This window comes from Chaetura pelagica, unplaced genomic scaffold (assembly GCF_000747805.2).
Source record: "Chaetura pelagica isolate M959 unplaced genomic scaffold, ChaPel_1.0 scaffold612, whole genome shotgun sequence".
NCBI classification, from domain to species: Eukaryota; Metazoa; Chordata; class Aves; order Apodiformes; family Apodidae; genus Chaetura; species Chaetura pelagica.
This window is the reverse complement of record NW_009952448.1, coordinates 94,631-100,630: the sequence shown is the minus strand read 5'-3', so window position 1 is coordinate 100,630 and position 6,000 is coordinate 94,631.

Genomic DNA, 6,000 nt, shown 5'->3' with positions numbered 1-6,000 from the left:
GCAGGGTTTTGTTACGGGTTTCGCTCCAGCCGCACCCCTGGAGCGTTGGGCTGCGTCAAAAAGAAAAAGAAAAGGAACAACAAAAAGCCCTTCGTGCTGCTCGGAACCGATTTTCGGCGGATCCGGCGCCTGGGAAGAGCCCTGCGCGTGCTGCTGGTGCTCAGGCCGGTTCACTTGTTGGCCCCTTCCTCTTCCATGTGGCTGCTCGTCTCCTCCATGGCTTCGCTTTCTTTTCCAACTGTTTTCCCCACTTGATGGTTCTGTAGGTTTCTTTCCATGTCTAAACCTTGAAAATTTACCTGAGGTGAACTTTCCAGAAGTTGCTTGTCTGGTACAGCTTGGTAGCAATTGTAGGAAGGGGGTTAACAACAGGCAGGGGAGGTGATGAACACCCTGCAGGTCCTCTGGTCTGGTTTTACCTGAGATCTGCAGCCCATCCCTCCAGCCCTCGGTAAGGGCTGGTGCCAGGAACCCACAGACTGGTGGGTGCTGTTGGTAGGGTTGTTTGTGTGCTCAAACGGGTGTCTGAGGGGATCTGGGTTAACAACCAGACATTCAGAAGTGTGTTTTACCGGTCCTTCCACATAGCTTGTTCCAGCCCAGCCACGTGCAGCCAGGGGGAGGTGGTGGTTTCAGTCAGCAGCTCCAGGCATTTATGTTGATAGGAGAACTGTAAATTAAAAAAAATAAAATAAAATAAGTGTATCTTTTAGTTTGGCTTTTGTTTTGGTCGTGCTTCTCTGCTGCTTCTAGACTTCTGGGGAGGAGATTCTTTCATTTTCATAACAGGATACCCACAAGAACACAGCAAACTTCTGAAATAACTTTGAACTAGCACCTGCAGAAGAGCAGGGCACCTTATTAAAAGCATTAACAGTTATTGTCCCTGCTTGTTGTGAATCAGAACTGTCTGGAGGAGCTGGTTCTCACCTTACTAGGCTGGCAGGGCCTCTTATCTCTAGCTCAGGAATGGGAGTTCTCGTTTTGTATGTCAAAGCAAAACTCCTTAGTTATAATTGGTTTACCCTTATCGGTATTACTGCTTATAAAGATTAGGTGCTTATATTTATTTCTTAAACCCAGGGAGGTAATTAGAATTGGGCTAAGACAAAACTGTTGCTGGGCAAGGGCATTTCAAAATACTGCTGTGGAAAAGCTATTTTTGCTTTTGGAAACGGGAAAGTGATCCTTGCAACCAGTGTTTAAAGAAGTATTTTTAAAGCTCTAGATGGAAGTGTTAATTCCTTTCTAATGTGTGGTGAACGGGGTCTAGTTCATCTTGTGTTCTTTTTCTTTGTTCTGTGGATGCTCCGTTCTTAATTTTGTTTCCTGTTGTTCAGGTGGCAGCTTTGCTGTAGGTGCATGGCTTCTTTCAGCAAAGTAGGTGGTGATCATAGCTGGCTTTTGTCCAGTTAAACATGCTCTTAAAAATGGACACGTGTGCCTCTCAGCAGTGTTGAAGCCATCAGCTCTAGTGGGTGTTGTGTTCCTCTCTGGGGACATTGGGGACCAGTTGGAGAGAATCCTGAGAGCTGCAGTGAGCTTGGTCAGGGATTCAGAAGTCACAAGGGGAAAGGAGAGAGAATTGCAGTTACAGATCTTCTCATTCTTGTCTCTAGATTAGTTGGGTCTTCAAGTTCTCTGTGTCTCTGGAGTACAGCTAAAAAGTAAGAGGTTTGAATAGTGTTTGGAAACTATTGCTGGATATTGGAGGAGTGGGCTGCCTAGGAAGTGTGGCCCATTGATGCAAGAAGGATGGGGACAGGCTGGAGAGGGTCCAGAGAAAGGGCCACAAGGGTGATCAGAGGACTGGAGGACCTGTCATATGAGGAGAGGCTGAGAACACTGGGTTTGTTCAGCCTTGAGAAGAGAAGGCTTCAGGGAGACCTTATCACCATGCTCCAGTACTTAAAGGGTAGCTCCCAAGGAGATGGAGACTCCCCATTTACAAGGAGTCAGATGGAAAAGACAAGGGGTCATGGGCACAAGTTGCTCCTGGGGAGATTCCCATTGGACACGAGGTAAATTTTTCACCATGAGGACAATCAAACATTAGAATGGTCTCCTAAGGAAGGTGGTGGGTTCCCCCACATTGAACAGTTTGAAGTCTCAGCTTGACAGGGTGCTGAGCATCCCATGTCAACTGGAGTAGTACCTAGAGAGGTTGGACCAGATGATCCCTGAGGCCCCTTCCAACCTGGCATTCTAGGATTCTGTGATCTCTGCCAGAGATTTTTTGATGGTAAATTGACTTGAGCAGTGATGTGGGTTCTGTAACCCTGCACTGCTGGGATGTGTTTTTTTCCTCACACAAACCATCTGGGCCTGTTTCTCCATGGCTGGAGGGTTGGCAGAGAGGGAAGCCCTTCCCTGGATGTGCAGAAAGATGGGTGCAGTGTGTTGGGAAGAGGCTCAACTGGTTGGGTAAAGGTGAAAGAAACAGAATCACAGAATCATTCTGGTTGAAAAAGACCTTTAAGATCAAGTCCAGCCATTGACCCAACTCTTCCCAGTCCAGTGCTAATGCATGTCTCTCAACACCACATCTACATGGCTTTAAACACATCCAGGGATGGTGACTCCTCCACCTCCCTGAGCAACTTGTCCCAGTGTTGAAGATATTTAATCTTCTAATAGCCAGCAGTGCCAGGTCAGTTAGTGACAGCAGACATGGTGACAGAAAACAATGTTGTGTATGACGAGCTCCGTCCTTGTGTGAGTGATGTATGGAAGTCAGCACGTGCTGTTTCTCTGTGTTGAGAGTTGCAGGAGGTCCCCTGCTTGGACCACAGTGTGGATGTTGGAACCTTTCCTCCCTGTGAGCTGGAAAGGGGTTTGTGCTGTGGCTTTTAAGGCCTGGGTGATCAGAGTTTCAGAGTGTTTGGGTAGACTAAACTCTGGTCACATCAAGGTGTTGACTACAAGTAGAAATTTATAGTTCAGAAGTAAACTGGGCAATTAGCTTCTTGATACATTCATGCTCAGTGATCTCTAATATTGTTAGTTTAGGTAGTTCCTCTGACATTAATCAACAAATTGCTTGTGTTTAAATGGCTTGTCATAAAGGAGAGTTACTTCTTGTATCTTTCTGAGATGGTTTGAGGTGGGGTGGTTTTTTGGCATATGCATTAGAAGGATGCAGAAACCAACCTTCCATACTACTAACCTCAGGCTGTTAATCCCCTCCAGCTGCATGTATTTGCCTTGAGGAGCTTGAGCTGCTCACTCCCTGTGTGAGACAAAAGGCTGGAAAACTGATTTGTGTCATTTGGTTTTTCAAATGTTTGAAAGGGTGAGTTAGAGGAGAAGGCAGCACGGGCTGTCTGTACCCACAGTGCCAGCAGGAGGGGGTACCACTTGGGGTTTGGGCTCAGTTGTTGAGTGTCTGGGACCTGCTTGCACTAGTACCAAGTGCAGGATGATGTTTCCTCTCCCCGTGAATGGTGTGGTGCAGTTGCAGGACACTGGGCAGATCCTGGTGCCTGTTTTTCCACAAGCTGGGAAGGCCGGGGCAGCAGCCTGGGAGTCCCTTGTGCCCTTCTGTTAATAAGTCCCAGCCCAGCAGCGAGGAGGGACAAGCTGCTCCGTGGCAGCTGTTGTGACATGGCAGTTGTTCTGCCCAAAGATGTCTGTCTGGAGACCACCTGCTTGTTCCCTGCCAGCCAGGAGCTGAATTAAGAGGATTTGTAGTTGTCTGTCAGCTGGCTCTGCCTTCTCATAACAGTGCCAACCTGAGCAAGTATTTCTTCAGTGACTGACTGTGATTTAATCTGAGGGAGAATTTTCTCTCTGTTTGCAGCTCTTTTGTGTTCTTGCCTTTAGAAAAGTAATGAAGGGTTATAAGCTAAATCCAAGTATTTTAATGTTGGTTTGCCTTTCCCTTTTACTTAGTGGACTGAGCTGAAATGTTCTTTGTTTTTTTGAGTGATGGAAAGGATTTTCTGCATCAGGGCTACATAAGGCAGAGCTGTAATGTGGTTATTTGAGGTCAGTGATCACATCAAGCCTTGGAATATCAATCTGTCCCTTATTCCTGTGACAGAGGCTTTGCAGTGCAGCTGCAAGGGCAAACCTGGCTGGTGAAGAGGTTCCCCCAGCTACTGGTTTCTCTCTATTCTTACGTTATTTGAGTTACACTGAAAGACCACAAATGTTTTCTACATGGGTGTTTTTATTTCTAATTATTTCTAATTGACATGGAAATGTTAGAATCTTCACTTGGTATTTCAGCACTTGAGCAAAATCCTCTTAGGCCACAGCTGTGTGTCCAGGACCAGGGTGTCATTTCTGTCTTCTGGAATTTGCTGCTTAAAAACCTTTATTTGGTGCAGAATCACTTTTTTGCTTCTGTTGCCTGTGAAGACTAGTGGAAAACCTACAGATGTGTTGTGGCTTTGGTCCTGTTTGATCACCCCAGACCCAGATGTGTCCCTCATGAAATCACCTCACTGGCTTTGCTGCTTCAAAGATCTGTTTGTATTGCTGGTTGGTGTGCATAAATGTGTAAGGGGGGGGAGTCTTTTGTTGCCTTTGGAAGATTTTTGCCCTTATTGTTCGGGAGGAACCTCAAGCAAAGAAGTGACTTTGCTGTATAAAAAAATCTTCCAGAACAGTGGTGATGCAGAAAAGAACTGGGGGTTCCTCCTGCTGTCCATGCTTCCAGCTGTTTGTGTCTCCTGCAAGAGGTAAAACTGGGATCTGCAGCAAAGGAAGAAGTGGCTGAAAAATTTCACAGGTCTAAGAATACTCTTTCCAAGGTGTATTCCAATGCTAGTGTGTTTTTCTGAAGGACAACATTTGAAAAGAAGATATGGTGAGGGAGCCCAAGAATGCCATCTCATCTGGATTCAGGTTTTTGCCTGGTGGTGTGGGTGCTTCAGGCTGTCCTGTGGCTTCCTGTGACAAAGGAACCCTACTAAAAACCTGAAACTTTGACTCTTTCCTTATTGATTTTAATTATCATCTTTTGTTGGCATGTTTGTGTGAAGAATAAGCTCCTCTGGTGACCTTTTCATCGATTATCTTCCCATGGTTTGTTGGGGAACCTTAGCTAGAGGGTTGTGCTGAAGGTGGGTTTGTTCTCAGTGCTGTGAAGCAGCTGTGAGTTTAAGCAGACTATGTGGATTGAGGTGGATTAGTGACACTCCAGGTTTTTGGATTGGTGGTGTTTTTTGTTTGGCCATAAATGCAGAATTGTTTTATACTTTAATTTCACTCTTAGTGGGAGCCATCGATGCTTGCTATCTTGTTGCATTTTATGTATTTATTTTGGTGCTGTATTAATGTAAAATACCGTGTTAAACTTGGTGCAAAAAGCTCTGGCTTTAAACCTGTGCAAAAAAAGCAAATGTAGCAGTTGAGAGGTTTTCTCCCTTAAGTATGTTTTAGTGGTTATGAGGGTTTTTCTCCATTCAGTGTTGCCAGAACGAAGACTCTGTACCTTCAGAGAAGTAGCTGTTGCATATCTTTTGCTTTTTTAAAAAAAAATTTCCTGAGGTTTGCCTCCCATGCAGAACTAAAGATGTCTGACCACAGTGTACTGGGATTTACTGGGGAAAAAGGTGCCTGTTGCTCTAGATACGTATTTAGAGAAAGTGCTACAGGTTGGGGATGGGCAGGCTGGGATGGCTGGTCTGCAGTTGGAACCCAGCAGCTTTGCTTTTTGAAAGAATTTACTTGTCGTGGCATGTGGATGTGATGACGACCAAGGCTGTCTGGGTAGTAGAAATGGGATTATTTAATGGGAACTCTGGCACCTGAGCTGCTACGCTTTTGTTTTGGCATCTGTGCAAATCTTAAGCCTGTAGTTTAGCAGGTACCTGCTTTCCCTGCTCCTTTGGATTTACCTTTCTTTGATTGCACTCCAATTGGCACAGCTGAGATCAAAGCTCAGGTTTTTATTCAGGCTTGTATAAGGTGCTGGTGCAAATGGAAAATGATGGGAGCTTTAGGGCTGTTACCCTGATGGATGCATCGAACCTGTGCACATCCAGGGATTGA